We start from the raw sequence: 19,454 nt of genomic DNA, 5'->3' as shown, positions 1-19,454 counted from the left end.
GGGGTGGGTGGGGACGTCCTGAATTCCTCCTCCTACCTCTACCACCGGCTCTGCCAGCCCGTTTTCTCACCCCCAGAACTAGATTAGAACACAGTCCTGCAGTTCTAAATTCTGATTCTCTTCCACAAAATTAAGCCCTGACCAATAGAAGTGCCTACAGATGTTATGATGGAGGTAAAGCTGGGAAAATGATACAACTCAGCAGAAATCCATAAATAAACCCAGAGAAAATGTAGCGTGTGTTTTTTAGTCTCTTCCTTTGGAGGTTGCTTTTCTAGGACTGTCTACAGGGAAGAGAATTTGAGAATTCTTAATAAAAACATTTTAGTCTCATAATATCTGGAATAGCTGGTAAAGGATAGCACTAACCAATAGGTTAAAGACAGTGAAAATTTTGCAGGCCAGTACAGTTTTCCTAGGCTTCCTATTTAATAGCCTTTAAAAAAAAATTATGTTAGACTCTGACTGCACAGACTTATTCAGTAAGAATGATGGTGCCTTTATAGAACACTATTTTTTGCCTTTTCAGGGCCACTTCCCGAGGCATATGGAGGTTCCCAGGCGAGGGGTCTAATCGGAGCTGATGCCAGAGCCACAGCAAAGCCGGATCCTTAACCCACTGAGCAAGGCCAGGAATCGAACCCACAACCTCATGGTTCCTAGTCAGATTCGTTAACCACTGCGACACAACGGGAACTCCTAGAACACTATTTAGTTTTTTGAAACATGTCTAGTAGAATAATGATGTGAAAAAAGTCAAGTTAGAAAACATTCGCCATGGGATTACAGTTTCGTTATGGGGTGGGGGGAAACTACTTACAAAAAAAAAAAAAAAAAAAAAATTCTAGCCCAAATTTTGGTCTCAATATTATTCCAGACTAAAAATAGCCAGAGCCCCTTGGAAAAAGGCTGGCTCCAGGTTAGGAAGAGGGACGTACGGGTGCTCAGGTTATCCGGGGCCTCAAAGTAAAGAAGCTTTCGAAGGCCACTGGGGTCACATCACAAGGACACAAAAGCCGGGATGATGTGGTTCCCAGCGGCCTAATGTGGCCCCATTTGAGCATCGAGATCACTAAGTGAGATGAGTTAGGTCTGTGAAACTCCCAAAGTTCTCCATGATTATCAGATGGTCACTAAAACCTCCTTGTCACCATTTGAGGTAGACATTAAGCCAGCTCCTGACTTTGAAAACTTTTTGCATTAATTCTGCCTTTCCAGGAAGACTTTTATTTCTAGAAACCAGTAGTCCTAGTTGATAAGTGAAAGCTGAACTTTACAGAACACCAGCTAATACAGGCAGATGGAGCTAAACAAACATGCAAAATCATCACTTTTCAGTCCCCGATGAAGTCACTGACTCAGACAAGGATCCTCAGTTGGTATTAAAATTATTAGACGATAGATTGTCAGGGCTGAGTTTTGCGTGTGGTTTGCCTGAGTACAATCAACAAACATTACACTCATCACCAGGGGGAGATCTAAACTGTAGGAACCAGAGGAATGAGGCTAAATTCCTCGACTGGGGCCTTGTAGAGCCTAAGTCAGCAGAGGGCCCCCTGCCCCCAGTGAAGTTCGCCCTCCAGACGTTCCAAGGTCCGTGTCACCTGCGTGTAGCGTGGTAGAATAAACATTGCCCTGGAGTCAGAGCTCAGTTCCATCCCCCAGGGGCCCTGGAAAAGCGACCCAGAGCTCCCACGACAAAGTTATGGAGAAACTAAAGAATATCTCCCAAGGGTGAGAAAATTCGAAGTTGTGTAAAGATACATACTTGGTAACTAATCCCCTTCCCAAAGAGGGAGGGGAGAGAGAAACACAGGCCAACAAAGGACTTCTGCTAGGAACAGCTGTGGTTTCCCTTCCTTCTAATTTCCAGAGATCAGCTCCCACCTCCATCCTGCCTTCCGGGACATCAGCAGCCCTTTCCCAGAGCCCTCCATCCCATCACTGCCCTCAGCAGCCTTGCCCCAAGCTCCTGGCTTCTAAGTAGGTGGCTTTCGGAGGGGTCAGCCCGCCGCCCCCCAGTACAGTTCCTGTCCTGTAACTGCATTGATGTGGGTGTCAACTGACACCCTGTGGTTTTTCCTCCCCCATGCACCCCGACAAAATGCAAAGCTCAGAAAAACAAAACTCCCCATGAGAGGCCTCTTCCACAGCCGACACTGATAAAGGGAGATTGCAGGGGAAAGAGAATGAACTATTACAGCCCCGCAAACAGCTTCACACACTCAACCTCCTAGTTTCAAAACTCCCTCCTGCATCCATCCCGAGGGATCTTTCTTTGGCCACTGTATTCCATGCCAAACCTCCAGACTAAGGCCATCAGGCCAGCCCCTCTCCAAAGTCTCTCTAGTAAGTGGAGACAATCCCCTTTTTCTGTCTCTCTTCAAAACTTAACCCTCAGCCGAACCAGTGGAAAAGGCTGGGGGATTCATCCAATCAAGTTTGCCTTCCTTAGAATAGCATATGTGCCCCACCCATTACATAACAGTTTGGGTTCCATGAAAGCGGGGCTAAAGTATCTCAGTTTTTTTTTTTTTTTTAAGCCATTTACCTAGAGTTTGTAGACCTAAGAATAGAGAACCACCTCAGCGTAAACACAAAAATGGAGCACACAAGGGATCAAGCGCATTGTGGCTTCTGTGTTCCCAAATAGCTGTGGTGCTTTTAAAAAAAGGCCTTAATAAATACTGTTCAAGGTCTCTCTCTATCAGTAAATGGCCTTGATCTTGGCTATTGGGTTCAGAGTTGAGCGGAGTCTGTATATAACCTTCGGGTTCATGTTGACTCTGGAAGCTTCTACGTTCTTCAGGGCCGTGCTGCCATCGATCTCTGAGCTTTCCAGCATACACACCAACACGCGCTTCACCCCCGCTGAGGTCTCTTTGTCCTTAGTAGATAGAGTTATGAGTTGACCTCTTTGTGTCAACCTGTATATTTATAAGCTTTGAAAAGTGTGCCATGTCAGGAGGAACCAAAACAAAGAGAAGAAAAAACCCATGGTCCTAAATCAATGAACGCACATCCATAGAACCAGCTTTGGATCCTCCTGCTTTTTTGGAGAGGTTTATTTTTTTAAATACTTTCTAGTGTGTGGTCAGTATAAGATGTACCCAACATGAACCAGGGGCTGGCAAGTAGCGAAAGTTCTTGCTGTTTTTCTTTGCCCTTCAGTTAAGCGACCAACAACACCTGCATCTCCCATGACCTCAGATGCTTAAACCAGCTTTCCAGTTAAGTGTTCATGGATGGACATGGTCATGGGCGCAGTGTGTTATTACGTGTTTGAAGTTGTGTACTTCTCCAGTGACTGTGTCTCATGTGGGCGTCCTTAGGCGCTATGTGGGCTGTAGAGGGAGCACAGCTTGGAGAAGAGGAAGGGACTCCACCTCGAATCCTAGTCATTACTTCCCACTTTCCACCAGTGAGATCTTAAACAGATTACGTCCCTCCTATAAAATGTTACACAACTTAATACATTATTATTCGTCTACCATCTATTGGTTCAACGCGCTTTTGCTTTGCTCACAACTCTCTGAAATAGCAATTACTCCTTTTACTTGCTCTAAAATTTGTTGGCATTTAAAGCGGTCTGTCCTCTTTAAATAATTTGGCATTTGATGAAAAACAAAGCCACCCCTTTGGTAAGTGTCACGATCCTCTCTCCAAAGACCTCTAGACACTTGAGCCTAATCATCACAAGCTGACTCAGAAACCTGCTCATTTCTCCCCAAACAGGAAATCAGTGTTGATCAGTTCTTGGGAGATTCAACTTTCAAATGCTTTCAAGATTGTTTTGAAGGCTGTGACCAGGATGGAAAGAGATAAAACAAATATAGATGTAAATGCTAGTCATTTATGCCCTTAGTGAAGGGTTATTTGAGCTTTCTTTGGATGGATTGTCTCATGTTTAGCTTAGGTTAAGCCATCTATGCTTGTCTCCCCACTTTCCTAGCATTGTTTCTGGTTGAATTTTTGTTTAAGTTTTTCTTATCAAAATATAGTTGATTTACAGTGTGACAATTTCTGCTGTACAGCAAAGCAACCCAGTCATACATATATATACATCCCCTTTCTCATATTATCTTCCATCATGGATGGGATATAATAAGAGATTGGATATAATTCCCTGTGCTGTATAGCAGGGTCTCATTGCTTATCCATTCTAAATGTCATAGTTTGCATCTACTCACCCCAAACTCCCTGTTGATCCCACTCCCTCCTCCTCCCCCTTGTCTGGTTGACTTTTGAACTCTAGATAAAATTCTCCAGAATTCAGTGAGGTTTGTGCATATCCAAGCTCACAGATGGGTTTAACCTGTTGTATGCCAAAAGCAGGATTCCTGTGAGAGCAAAGCTTCTGCTAAGTCAGCATTTTATACGGAGCATCGCTCCTAGTCAGACAGGAGCCCACCCAGACCAAGGAGATGGAAAATTAACCCTACTTCTCAAAGACTGGAATATCACCTTTAGTTTGCTGTACTTTGATTCTCCAGAAACATCAGCCTCAAACATTTTTACCTAAAGTGTCATTTCAAAAAAGTCAAGATTGACTCTAACAGAGGCAACATTTGATTGAAGATACAGAGAAGTTTTTCTTTGTTTTGGAAATAAGCATACTTGCTCATACATCACATGTAATGACAGAGCACAGTGCTAATGCTCAATTTGAGGGATCCATTTCCCTTATTATGTGACTTTAGAAAATAACATCTTGGAGTTCCCGTCGTGGCGCAGTGGTTAACGAATCCGATTAGGAACCATGAGGTTGCCGGTTGGATCCCTGGCCTTGCTCAGTGGGTTAAGGATCCAGCGTTGCTGTGAGCTGTGGGGTAGGTCACTGACGAGGCTCAGATCCCGCGTTGCTGTGGCGCAGGCCTAGGCCGGCGGCTACAGCTCCGATTCGACCTCTAGCCTGGAAAACTCCATATGCCGCAGGAGTGGCCCAAGAAATGGCAAAAAGACAAAAAGAAAAAAATAAAGAAAATACCCACTCAGGGTAGGATAAGTTATTTCAGTAGAAGTTGTGGATAGTGGGATAGGGAGAAGAAATAAGTCTTCCAAAATCAATTATTTTTTATATTCACATCCAAAAGTCACCCTAAAAATAATGTCTCCGGGTCTGGTGGTTGTGCTTTACCTACTTTAGTAAATCACTAACACTTGTTCATATCTTCAATCTAGTCTCTCTGACTAACATCTGAGGGCCAGCTAATAGCAGCTAATCAGCTGCTACGAAGTACATGTTGCCTGCGTGTGTAAGGCTTTGCAGATGAAATCAGCTACAGAACAACAACCTGAGCCAAACCACCCAGACTATAGGTTATGCCACCGCTTTGTCAGCTTTGGAATCAAGCCACTGACCAAGGTGACCACCACGTGAGCAGACCCAGGAGATGTGGTGAAAGGTAACTCTGGGCAGAGACAGCCTGCACCTGGCGAGCTGGTTGGGTGCTGGGACCAGAGAGCCCCCATGCAATGACCTCCAGCTTCTAGCAGGCTTTTCCTGTCCTCCGTGTGCCAAGAGAATGATTTCCCATGTGCACCATGATGGGAAAATAATGGATAATGCTATCATCAAATGCATAAGTATTCGAGTGAAAAGTTATCTAACATCTGGACCAACTTTTCAACCATTAGGTTTGTTTTCTAGCAACAGCAAGTTTCCACAGCATTGAGTCTACCAGTTGTGTGTGTGTGTGTGTGTGTGTGAATGAGTGTGTGATATAAACATAAAATTTACCATCCTAGCCATTTTTAAGTTCAGGGGTATTAAGTACATTCACCTTGTGGTGCAGCTAATCTCCAGAACTCTTTTCAGGTGGCCAATCTGAAAATCGGCCCCTTAAGCAACAATTTCTCACCTCCCCACCCCCAAGTCCCTGCAGCCACTGTTCTGTTTTCTGCCGCTACGAATGTGACCACTCTGAGTACTGCCCATAAGTGGCAACATGCAGTATCTGTCCCTTTGTGACTGGCTTATTCACTTAGCATAATGTCCTCAAGATTCACATGTGTGGTAGCAGGTGTCAGAGTTTCCTTGTTTTTCAAAACAGAGTGTCTACCATATTGTGCTTAACCCATTGAGAGTTTGAGGATGTTTTATCTTTGATACAAACTTAGTTGACCTTCTGGAGCAAGATCGGAGCATCTAGAAGTCACTCATTATGATCGATTTCCATGTACTATGCCTCTTAAGTAAATGCACCTGCTTCTAATATAGCCACAATATTTGATCTTTTTTTGCCTGAAGGTTATGTAATAAAAATGGGGCCAAAAGTATTATAACTTTAGGAATTCCCGTCGTGGCGCAGTGGTTAACGAATCCGACTAGGAACCATGAGGTTGTGGGGTTCGATCCCTGGCCTTGCTCAGTGGGTTAAGAATCTGGCATTGCCGTGAGCTGTGGTGTAGGTTGCAGATGCAGCTCAGATCCCGCGTTGCTGTGGCTTTGGCGTAGACCGGTGGCTACAGCTCCGATTAGACCCCTAGCCTGGGAACCTCCATATGCCGTGGGAGCAGCCCTAGAAAATGCAAAAAGACCAAAAAAAAAAAAGTATTAGAACTTTAGTCTGGGCCCACGCATTTGAGTGTGATGTTGAATAGAATACCTTCGATGATTCATTACAGGATTGCGTTTGTGAGGGCTCCTGCTTGCCATGGACTCATCAGCCATGTCACCAACCCTCGGGAGGACCTAAGGAGCAGGACGGAAGGGCTGCCTGATCTGCAAGAAGAGGAACTCAGGTGGCACCTGGCCCTCCCCCTTCTACCTCCCTCAGCTCTGGGCTCAGCCTCCTCTCCATGCAGGCCGGCCTTCTCAATGGGCGGAAAGCAGAGCGGCTTCAGCCCCTGACTGGCCTCAGCAGCCCTCCAGGAGCACCGATGCCCCAGAGCCCACTTCAGATGTGACCACGAGGACGCAGCTCTTCCAAGACACCACGATCAAGGTCAGCTAAAGGGACCCAGAACTGCAGGGCCGGGAGTCCCCACAACACCTGCCGTCCTGCCGTCACGGGCTGTCTTTGCTGAGGGGCAGTGACTGTCGTATTTCTTTTTTGCAGATAGGGGTTTACTGCCCTCATCCAAGCCCCGCTTCCCCATGTCCTCAGCCTGAACGTGGCTCAGCAGAACCCTCTGTGTGCAGGCTCATCCTCTTCAGATGCCCCTGGTGCTACAGCTCTACGTCGTCCCCCCCACCTCCCCCGCCCCATGCCTCTGTCCCACCCCTGCTGCCCAAGTGCTCGGGCGGAAGAGAGCAGTTTTTTTCTTTTTTTTTTGGTGGCACCTGCAGCACATGGAAGTTCCCTGGCCAGAGATCAAACCCGCAGCGCAGCAGTAACCCAAGCCACAGCAGTGACAACACTAGATCCTTAACCTGCTGAGCCACCTGGGAACTCCATTCCCTTAACTACTTGCCCTGAACCCAGCAGGTGTTCCTCAGACCAGTTCTTTCCCCGGGGGAATCCCTATGCCATGGAATCAGTGGCTAGTCCTACTGATGGAGCTTTTGGTTTCCCCACATCCTCAGTGTGTGCTGCTGGTCCTTAGTGACCTGGCCTCCTGGGACTCCAGACTCTCCCAAAGCAAGAGCCTATCCTCAGCATGGGCCCCAACTCTGAGAGGAGAAGATGCCCATCCACAACCAACCATGCCTTCCCCTCACGTCAGCAGCAGAAGGTCTTTGGGGCTTTGCATTGGGGCCTGAGGGCTCCGACCATTCCTTGACCATGTGTTATTTAACTTCATTTAGTCTCAGTTTCCTCATTTGTAAAAAGAAATGATTAAAGTACAGGCCTCAGAGTTCCCACTGTGGCACAGTAGGTTAAGGATCCGGCATTGCTGCAGCTGTGGCATAGGTGGAAGCTGCAGCTCAGTTCTGATCCCTGATCAAGGATCTTCCATACACCATGGGTGCAGCCAAAAAAAGAAAAAATGTGTGTGTGTGTGTGTGTGTGTGTGTGTGTGTGTGTGTAACCACCTCACAGGGTGGTTGTGAGGGTTAAATGAGACAATCTGCGAAAGCCCTTAGCACCACATTGAATACATAACAAGCATGCAGTAAGTTTATTATTAGTAGTAGTAGTCTCAGTTAAAAATATTAGATGGGAGTTCCCACTGTGGCTCAGTGGGTTAAGAACCCAACTAGTATCCATGAGGATGTGGGTTTGGTCCCTGGCCTCCTGCAGTGGGTTAAGGATCTAGTATTGCTATGAGCTGCGGTGTAGGTCACAGATGGGGCTCGTATCTGGCATTGCCGTGGCGTAGGCTGGCAGCCTGGCTCAAATTAGACCCCTAGCCTGAGAACTTCCATGTGCTGCAGGTGTGGCTCTAAAAAGACAAAAAATATATATATATACGTATATATTCTATGGAATGAGGTACTTGAGATTTAGTCTGATTTAATCAATTTTGAAACTCTCAACAGAATTCCTGTCACTGCCATCCCCGGAGGTCATTAGCTGCAGAAACTGCGAGGTGACTTACATGTCTTTTTCTCCTGAGAACATGGGCCAGGGGATAGAGGTCATAAAATCTCTAAAATTTTCCCTGTGCTACGACTTGAAGAAGACATGTTTCGGGAGATGGGCCTCCGTGCCCTATGTGATGTGTGATCCTCGCAGGGCTGCGGGTTGGCCTCTGACTGCGCATGTGCCTGCACCCTCCAGCCTGGCAGTCAACCCGTGAGTTCCCTCCAGATTTTCTTTGCTGGCAGTGGCATGTTTTCAGGTCTGGTGGGGAGGCAGAGCCATGCCCTGAGGTCAATAGTGACTTGCAAGCCTATGTTTACTTTGACTTAGGTTTTATTGGAACCCTGTAACCTTGGGCTGAGAGGACAGTTCTCAAATGTATTTTTTCTGAAGGGCAAAGTCAAGAGGTTCCCGTCCCCTGTTTTCTGCAGGAATTGAGATAAGGGACCTTTGGGAAAATGGTTGAAGCTGCTGCTCTTCGGGTTCTGAGACTTCTGACTTGCAGACTTTTCACGGGGAGATATGGGTTCACACTGGCCAGCTCTGCCTCTCATGGGGGACCCTTCCCGTGAGAGGGGGAAGCTAGACTCTGCCACTCGGGATGCTGAACCTTCTTCCTTTCTCTCAGCACCCTCTCTCTGCAGCTGATGCTCTTAATGCATTGCCAATTATGTGAATAATACAGAAAGTTCTCGTGTTTATCCCTAGAACATTCTGAAACCAAGAGCATTAAGCAAACCCCTGTAATAATAAACTTCTGTGAGGCTTACTTAGTGCTCTGCCTTGTTTTAAGCGCTCATTGACCCCACATACAGCTCAGCTTTATTGTCTCCTTTTTAAAGGTGAGGGAATTGAGGCACAGAAAGCTCAAGACTGTGAGCCAAGAGAGCAGAAGGACAGAGAAGTGGCTGCAGGCATCCTGGCTGCAGAATCCAGGCCCCTGGCACCTGTGGAAGGCAGCCTCTAAGGTGGCCCCAGCAATCCCTGCCTTCTATATCCCTGTCCTTGAGTGGGATTTGAAACATCTTTTTTCTTTTTTTTAATGGTTGCACCTGCAGCATACAGACGTTCCCAGCCTAGCAGTCAAATTGGAGCTGCAGCTGCCAGCTCACGCCACAGCTCACAGCAACGCTGGATCCTTAACCCACTGAGGGAGGCTGGGGACTGAACCCGAATCCTCATGGATACTAGTCGGGTTCTTTACCCACTGAGCCACAATGGGAACCCCAAAACTCTTTTTAATGGAAGTATAACTGATGTACAGTATTACATACATTATAGGTGTACAGCTTAGTGATGCAGTTTTAAAGGTTATATTTCATTTTATTTATTATAAAATATTGGCTATATTCCCTATATGGCCCAGTATATCCCTGTAGATTATTTATTTTACACATAATAGTTGGTACCTCCTAATCCCCTTCCCCTGTCATGCCCCTCCCCCTTTCCTCTCCCCACCGGTAGCTGCTAGTTTGTTCTCTACACCTATGAGTCTGTTGCCTTTTATAGTCACTAGTTTGTTTTATTTTTCAGATCCCACATTTAAGTGATATCATACAGTATTTATCTTTTTCTGTCTGACTTATTTCACTTAGCATAATACCCTCAAATTCAACCCATGTTGTTGCAAATGGCAAAATTTCATTCTTTTATGTGGCTGAGTAGTATTCCACTGTGTGTGTGTGTGTGTGTGTGTGTGTGTGTGTGTGTGTGTGTGAAATCTGTGGGTGGACACTTAGGTTACTTCTGTATCTTAGCAATTGTAAATAATGCTGCCATGAACATTAGGGTACCTGTATCTTGTTGAATTAGTGGTTGTTGTTTTTTTTTTTCAGATATAGACCCAGGAGTGGAATTGCTGGGTCATATGGTAGTTCTGTTTTTAGTTTTTGAAAAACCTCAGCACTGTTTTCCACAGTGGCTGTACAAATTTGCATTCCCGCTAACAGTGTATAAGTGTTCTCTTTTCTCCACATCCTTGCCAACACTTGTTATTTGTGGTCTTTTTGATGACAGCCCTTTTGACTAGTAGGATCTCATCGTGGTTTCATTTGCATTTCTCTGATGATTAGTGATATTGAAGCTCTTTCATGTGCCCCTTGGCCATCTGCACGTCTTCTGTGGAAAAATGTCTATTCAGGTCTTATGCCATTTTTTAATCAGGTTGTTTGGGTTTTTTGATGTTGAGTTATATAAGATATTTATACATTTTGGCTGTTAACTCATTATTGGTCATATCATTAACTAATATTTTTCTCCCATTCAGTAGGCTGTCTTTTCATTTTGTCAGTGGTTTCCTTGCTGTGCAAAAGTTTTTAAGTCTAATTAGGTCCCATTTGTTGGTTTTTGCTTTCATTTCCTTTGCTTTAGGAGACAGGTTCAAAACAATATTGCTAGGATTTATGATTTATGAAGCTTTGGCTATGATTTCTTCCAGGAGTTTTATGGCTTCTGGTCTTGCATTAGGCCTTTAATCCATTTTAAGTTTATTTTTGTATATAATGTGAGAAAATGTTCCAATTTCATTCTTTTATACATACTATCCAGTTTTCCCAGCACTGCTCAGTGATGAGATCTGCTTTTCTTGTTGTATATTCTTGCCTCCTTTGTCGTAGATTGATTGACTGTTAAGTGTGTGGTCCATTTCTGGGCTTTCTATCCTGTTCCACTGATCTATCAGCCTGTTTTCTGTGCCACAGAGACAGAAAGTAGTTTTGAGTAGTTTTGTAGGATAGTCTGAGGTCGGGGAATGTGTTTCCTCCAGCTCTGTTCTTTCTCAAGATGGTTTTAGCTATTCAGAGTCCCTTGTGTTTCTTTACAGATTTTAAAATTATTTATTCTAGTTCAGTGTAAAAGGCCTTCGGTATTCTGATAGGGGTTGCACTGAACCTGTAGATTGTCTTGGGCTGTGTAGTCATTTCAGGAAGCCGAAAATGTTGACTTGCCTCTGACAAAGAGAGCACAGCAGAAGCAATGGGATATTGCTTCAGTGTTAGGTTATAAAAAGATTGCAGGGAGAGTTCCCTGGTGGCCTCATAGTTAAGGATCCAATATTGTCACTGCTGTGGCGCAGGTTTGATCCCTGACCTTGGAACTTCTGTGTGAAAAAAGACTGTGGAGCCCCTCTGGGGTGTTCCCTTTTTCTGGCTCTCGGATGCCTCACCCTGAGGAGGGCAGCTGCCATGGTGTGAAGGAGCCCCATGGAGAAGCCCACACAAGTCCACCTGAGAGCACTTTTCTGAGGTCTGCCAGCAACTGCACTTGTGAGCCTGGAATCAGAGATTCCTCAGCCCTACTCAGGCTTGAGAGGATGGCAGCCTCGGGAAGACCTTGAGCAATAGGCACCCAGCAAACAGGTTTGGACTCCTGGCCCCTGAAACCGTGAGTCCATGTTCCTTGTTTCAAGCTACTAAGTTTAGGGTGTGATGGGTTACATAGCAACAAACAACTATTAAACCAAGCTGCTGGGTATTTGGTTTGTTTAAAACCCAATATGTTATTACATTAAGAAGTTGATTTTTTTTTAAGAAGTAGTTTTATTTTGTGGGTTTTGTTTTTGTTTTTTGGGTTTTTTTGTTTGTTTGTTGTTGTTTTTTTTGTTTTTTTTTTTTTTGTCATATTCGTAGCATGTAGAATTTCCTGGGCCAGGGATCAAACTCATGCCACAGCAGTGATAACACCAGGCCCTTAAGTGCTAGGCTACCAGGGAACTCTGAGAAGTTGATTTCTTCATAAGGCCTGTATTAGTGAGGGCACTTAGCTATTTGTGATGCTTGTGTTGACTGCTTGGTCCAAGCACATTCCTTATTCACATTCAAGCAGAATTATTTTTACAATAATTTCATGATGAGGATTTGAAACTTATCCGGAAGTTCCTGACATGGCTTGGTGGTAATGAACCAGACTGGTATCTGTGAGAATGCAGGTTCAATCCCTGGCCTTGCTCAGTGGGTTAAGGATCCGGCATTGCCGTGAGCTGTGGTGTAGGTCCCAGACGCAGCTCGGATCTGGCATTGCTGTGGCTGTGGTGTAGGCTGGTGGCTACAGCTCTGATTAGACCCCTAGCCTGGGAACCTCCATAGGCCACAGGTATGGCCCTAAAAAAAAAAAGACATGCACACGAAATAAACTGATCAAAGACTTTCTAAAATTCTAAATTTTATCAGTGCTCCCTGTGATCTGTCTCCTCTTTCAAAGACATTCATTTGTCATGAACACCTCACAGGGTTTACCTGAATGATTCTTGTTTGAGGAGGAGCAGTTGTGCCCGTAGCAGGGCGGGGAGCCCTGACATACCACCTGCAGGGAAATCCAGGCTTCCTCCCTCCCTGCTCCTTTCAGTGTCATTCTCTTCACTCTCTTTTTTTTTTCTCCTTTCTTCCTTTCCTCTTCATCTGTGTGTGAGTGTGTCTGTGATTGTGTACAGAAAATCCACGTATAGTCTTCTCATCTGGCACTGATGGACATAACTCTGACTGGAAACTTTTTTCCTAGTTTCCCACAAAATTATCAAATCATTTTCATCTGGGTTCAGCAATATCTTTTGTTATTTTTCAGTTTAGCTTAGAGATACTGAGCAACTACAACATGACCTGTCCATCCACCATGTACATTCTATGAATATATTTGAACATAAGGACCTCTTCAATATAGTCCTCCATAAAAACAGAAGCCAAGGATGTATTTAATCTGAGTCAACACCCTGTATTCCTCAAGGCTTTGCCCCACAATCATGAGAGGGTCCCTTAGAACCCTTCTTTGAGGGCCATCACAGTTTGGGACATTCAGGAAGGTCCATATCACTTAGTAATTTGAGATTTTGCCCCCTGATACATGTGTACAGGAGTGAGGCACTTACCTGGACAGTAGACACCTGGCCATTATCCCAGCATCTTAGCTTAGTCCTTTATGGCAGGCATATTTTCTGGAGGAACTGTATGTTACAGTGGTATTTACATATTTAGGTGATCTAAAAAATACACCTCTAAGTGCCAGGGGGTAACTGTTGTTTTGTTTCTTCTCAGAATTCCTTGGCTTGCATCATTTTTAGTTTGCCTTCTAGTTTATAGAGATTTCATTATGTAAAAATACTTTTTCCCTGCCCTTATTTTATATGACTGCAAAACATTACCTAATTGCATGTGTGTGGGTATGTGTGGGTGTGTGTGTGTTAACCATGCCATGTTTGGGCAAGAGTTGGGTTTTCTACTCTACTGTTCAGCCTTGCCACTGCCCTTAAATGACTTTGGAGTCAAAGGCTACCTGATTTACCAAAGATACAGCAATGTTTACATCATTTCACCAGAGGTAACCAAGGTGAATACTTTGCAAACAACTATTGACTGCAGGTTTCCTGCCAAAATTTCAAACACCATGAGACAGCACTGGAAGAGAGTCAATGCAAGTTTTTAGTTTGGAGCACTGGGCCCCCAAGGCTGCTTTGCAGGACTTATATGGCACATGAAGCTTGCTAAGGGCAAGAGAGTTTTGATGAATCAAGCAGAAAAACAACCCTTGGTGTTTTGTGAGCGAGCAGTCAGATGGTAGAGGCAGCCATCATTTTCTCGGAACAGGGCCAGCGCAAAAGCGCATTTGCCTCCAGGCCTGACCGTGGAACTGTGGGAAGACATCCTCACGCTCCTGAAACAGTATCATCCACCCGCCACTTAAGATGCTCTAACACAGGATGGAGTCTGTTCTTTCTGCAAGAAGAGGTCACTTGTTAACTACCACCCCCCAAAATACCGGGTTATTTTCAATCTACCCTTAGGTATGTGTGGTGTTGGGATTAGATCCATCTTCTGACATGATTGGACTAGACCCCAAACGTCTTAGGGGCAGGAACTGGCTCTGTTCATTTCTGTAAATCCTCATTCCCAGTGCGATGGGTGGCACAACCTGACCCCAGCAGCCCTTAAGTCTTTTTTTTTTTTTAATTGAAATATAGTTGATTTACCATGTCTCATTCTTTTTTTTTTTCTATAAATCTGTTTTGTTTATTTATTTATTTATTTATTTTTGCTATTTATTTGGGCCGCTTCTGCGGCATATGGAGGGTCCCAGGCTAGGGGTCGAATCGGAGCTGTAGCCACCGGCCTACGCCAAAGCCACAGCAACGCGGGATCCGAGCCGCGTCTGCAACCTACACCACAGCTCACGGCAACACCGGATCGTTAACCCACTGAGCAAGGGCAGGGACCGAACCCGCAACCTCATGGTTCCTAGTCGGATTCGTTAACCACTGTGCCACGACAGGAACTCCACCATGTCTCATTCTTGAGGGCCAGGAGACCTCCTGAACTACACATGCACACAGTTTCCTCAGGGGACAGAGAAGGGAGGGGAATGTCAGACCCCCCATCCTGTCAACTTCCCAGAGATTCTTGTGCCAGAATCCATCTTGGCTATAAGATGCAGATGCGCACACAGGGGAGGCCCTGAGTCAGGCCCAATATGGACTCAAGGCCAGACAAAGTGGGACAATTGACCAGAGGGCACCGGAAGGACAGCCCCATACACATGACTTAAAGCACCCCCAAAGCATGGGCACCCTCTTTCTCTTTCTCTGTCTGTCTCTCCCCTGCCCCCTCCAAGCCTTTCCCTCCATGTATTTTCTCTGGCTCTCCAACTCTTTGCCAAAGTTTTTCTCCAAAGGGACTTGGACTGGGGACCCCCATCAACCCTGCCGACCGTTGTGGTCTAGGGATTAGGGTTCAGCGCTCTCACAGCCACCGGAGAACAAGCTAACCCACCCTGCATCTGCCTCAGCTGCAGAAGCAGCTGGGCGCAACTTAGGAGAGCAAAGCTGAGACCTGGGAAGCAAAGCCTCAGATCAGCTGCTTGAGAAGCGCTTCCAGGCTTTGGAAGAGCAGAGCTCTGCCGTGGACTCTCAGGAGTGAGTGAACACGTGGAATGTAAAATACAAAATCTTTATGAAAGTAAATATCAAGGAAGGTCACAAGGGAAGAAGTAAACAAAGAGAGACCTATAAAGACAGTGAGGTGATGTCCGTGTTAGAAAAGGCTGGACGGCCAGCGTTTCAGTGACTTAAGACTGTGCAGGTGTTCTTCTCACTGATGCAACATGCAGGTGGATTTTCTCCATCACATGCTTATCTCTAATATACCATCTGAAGTCACCACGGCACAGGGAAAGGGCAGTCTCGGATCTTGAGGAAGGTTTTTAAGCCAAATTGGGAGTCCCCTCCAGTGCTGTGGTCTCATCCAGTTAGCCAGAACCCGGCCACGCAGCCCCAACCCCGCTGCAAGGGGAGCAGGACTTGACAGGAAGAGGATGAGGAAACAGAATGTGAAGAGCCCCGGGCATTGTCTCTGCACCAATCTGCCTTGTAACCACCTCGGAACCATCCCTTCTTCTCACCGCCCCCACTTCCTGAGGGATCCCCCCGACAGTGCCATCAGTCAGAGGTGCCCAACCTTGACCTGGAGACCCAAGCTGAGGAAGCAGGGCGGGGAGGGGCAGGATAAGTGCGAGAAAACACTCCCATTCGGCGTGGGCAAGAGTGAGACACACAGCAGTCACTGCTTTGGGAACATCCTGAAAGTCCCCAGGGAGATGCCCTGAAGACTGTCCAGCTTGGGGGGAGGGGCTTCTTGCCTCCTGGGTGGCACTGTCTGTGAGGGCAGCCTACAGTTCTCTGCTCTCCAGGTCCAAAGTGACCCTTGGGAAGTGTGCCCTCCAGGGGGCTGCACAGCCCTCTGGCCAGCTTCCTGCTCATGACCTTGGAAATGGTATAAAAGTGCCCTTCATGGAGCCTGTGTGTGGTGGCACTGGCATTTAGGGCCCAGAAGGGAAAAGTAAAATTCACAGGAATGAGAATGGAGGCTCCTTAGTCACCCCCAGCTGTATACACACACACACACACACACACACACACACACACGCAAGGGACGGTGAGGCTAACCCAGGGCCCTGCCCCTGTCCCCCCCAGCTCTGTGCACCTGCTGAGAGGCAGCCCTGGGGCCTCTAACTGTCTTCTTGCTTCCTCTCCTCCCTCTGCTGACCCAGGCTGAACTGCATCTTCCCAAAATTCATGGTTGAACCCCTAGTACCTCAGAATGTGACTGTATTTGGAAATAGAGACTTTAAAGAGTAATTAAGGGTGAACAAGGTCATGGTGGCGGCGGGGGACCTAATCCAGTGTGACTGGCTCCTTGGAAGAAGAGGACGGGACCCCAGGGGGGAAAGGTCACGTGACATCTCGGGGAGGAGAAGGGCCTGAGAAGCCCGCCGTCACCCCATAATCTGAGACGGCCAGCCCCCAGGCCCGTGTATTTTGCTATGGCAGCTGGAGAAAACCGGCTGCCCTTTTCCTCAGACTCTCCTTTACCTGCCAGGCGCCTTGTCCCTCCACCTCCCACCACCAGCCATACAGCTAAACGGAAAGTAAACTGATGGACAGGCTTTGAGGAAACATGGAAATAAGCTTCTGCCTCTTGTTCTCCTCAGCTGCCAAACTGTGAGGCTCCATATCTTGGACATGCTGGCTCTACACCACCTCCTGCAGAGCAGCTCCTCTGGAAGTGCCTGGCGAGCTCTGTTGCCCATCCTCTTTTGAAACATCTGTTTTCAAGATGAATTAACACTATTTCCTGGTGAATTTAAAATAGTCATGCTGGAGTTCCTGTGGTGGTTCAATGGAAATGAATCTGACTAGTATCCCTGAGGATGCAGATTCGATCCCTGGCCTCGCTCAGTGGGTTAAGGCTCCGCTGTTGCAGTGAGCTCTAGGGTGGGTCGCAGACATGTCTCAGATCCCATGTTTCTGTGACTATGGTGTAGGCCAGTGGCTACAGTTCCAATTCGACCCCTAGCCTGGGAACCTCCATATGCCGTGGGTGTGGCCCTAAAAAGACAAAAAATAAAATAAAATAGTCATGCTGAAGCATCTCCCCCTCTTTTCTTCTGCATTGCACAATTATTTGACAGAATGACTCATGTGATGTTACGGATTAAATTAGCTTTTGTGCCTTTCTCTGGGAATTTTAGTTTCACTTATAAAATAGTTTCTCCAATAATATATGGTGTGTGTTCCAAACATTCGGTTCACAAGTGAATCTATGGGAACATACAACTTTTAAATTAGGCCTGTCTAAACATGGTTGAGTTGAAAGAAATCATAATTTTTTTTTTTTTTTTTTAGGGCCATATCTGTGGCATATGGAAGTTCCCAGGCTAGGGGTAGAATTGGAGCTGCAGCTGCTGGCCTTCACCAATGCCAGATCCAAGCTGTGTCTGCAATCTACACTGCAGCTCATGGCAATAACAGATCCTTAACCCACTGAGTGAGACCAGGGATCAAACCAGCAACCTCATGGATACTAGTCAGGTTCTTAACCTGCTGAGCCCCAGTGAAAACTCCTAAGACGTCATAAATCTTGACAGTGTTTCGCTGGCAATGGGCTTCTATTATTATGAGATAAGCAGCTTGACCTAATTATAACAAGAGCAGAAACCTAAGAGGTGACTGGTGTTAACTGCTTCGTCTTCCAGCCAGGAAAACCATGCTGTGGGTGGGTTGCCTCGCCCGGCCACAAGCAAAGGCCTGATGACACAGGCTGAACGTCTCTGAAACTGCCTGAATGACAAAATTGAGCATAAATATGTGGTATTCAATAAATTAATGCCAAACGGGAGGACAGAAAGTTCTGTTCATTCCCTGCCTGGCCTCTCTCCATACCCATCTCTGCTGTGGAGTGGCACCCCCCTCTCTCCTCAGCCCCTGCGGGAACCCCGCATGCTTTTCACAAAGAGTAAACCCGCCTTATCACGCAGCGGGGGCCTGAGCCCCGCCAGCTATGTCCTCAGTTCTGTGTGTAACTCTTTCCCAATATTTTAATAGGGGGGCGATCAATAGAGAAGCAAAAAGACTGCTCGCAAAGCAGCCAGGTAGGGCGTTTGCAACTTGTTGGCACCTGGACTCAGAAAAACAGCGACGCTGGAGCACACCGCCTCCGCACAAGTCCTCCCTCCCCTGGGCGCTGTTCCCAAACGTGTGTGCGCCTACTGTGCTTGTGGCGCCACTCGGTGAGGGCTCGAGCTGAATAAAATCGAACCACTCTCCCTGTAGGGCTGCTGCTCCCTGGAGTCATTCCAAGAAAGTGATGAGGCAAAGGGATTCACGGCCACATTTCTGAGAAACTGACTGCTGACTCAGCTTGATGGTCTGTCCTCCCGGGGCCACAAGGGGACCTCATCCCTGGGACAGCCCTTGTCATGTGAGCTCATGCTTCAAATTAATGACAGTCAGCTTGCATTTGCCCAAGTTGGGGAAAAGAGAGCCCAGATCTGGTCACACTTAACTATGTCTGTGACCTTGGGAGTGTCAGAGCCTCTAGGGATCTAGGTATAGCTTTGGCGATAGTGGGGAAGGGAAGCTGTACCCCTTCAGCCCCTCCTGGTTCCCTCCTCCCTGTCTCCTCTCCAGGGATTGGGAGAAACCAGACATAAAGCCCCAAAGTGGGCACTTATAAAGAGAGAATTTGAAAACTCTAACTAAATCGCTTTCAAACCATCTTTCTTTCTTTCTTTCTTTTGCCTTTTAGGGCCACACCATGGCATATGGAAGTTCCCAAGCTAGGGGTCAAACTGGAGCTACAGCTTCCAGCCTATACCACAGCCACAGCAAGGCAGATCCTTTAACCCACTGAGCTAGGCCAGGGATAGAATCCGTATCCTCATGGATACTGGTCAGGTTCTTCACCTGCTGAGCCACAACAGGAGCTCTAAAAGTATTGTTCTTTTAATCTGTGGCAAGTCTTTCTGAGCTAAGTGTTGCGTCTGTATTCTAATTAACTTTGCAACAGATTGGGCGACCTCACCGGACAGCGGCTCTTTGACAAATGAGTTGGGGAGCCCAGGCATTGGGTGTACATTTTTTTTTTTTCAGTAAAAATGAGGATTTTGTCAAAGTAGACTCATGTTAAAGTTTACGCTTTTTTAAAAATTTTTTTCAGGTTTGAGACT

This window comes from Sus scrofa, chromosome 4 (assembly GCF_054392235.1).
Source record: "Sus scrofa isolate SSC_HxYL_T2T_F1_AM1 chromosome 4, Sscrofa_HxYL_maternal_Yorkshire_Landrace_v2.0, whole genome shotgun sequence".
Taxonomy (NCBI): Eukaryota; Metazoa; Chordata; class Mammalia; order Artiodactyla; family Suidae; genus Sus; species Sus scrofa.
The sequence above is the reverse complement of the archived record's forward strand: the minus strand, read 5'-3'. Positions refer to the sequence as shown.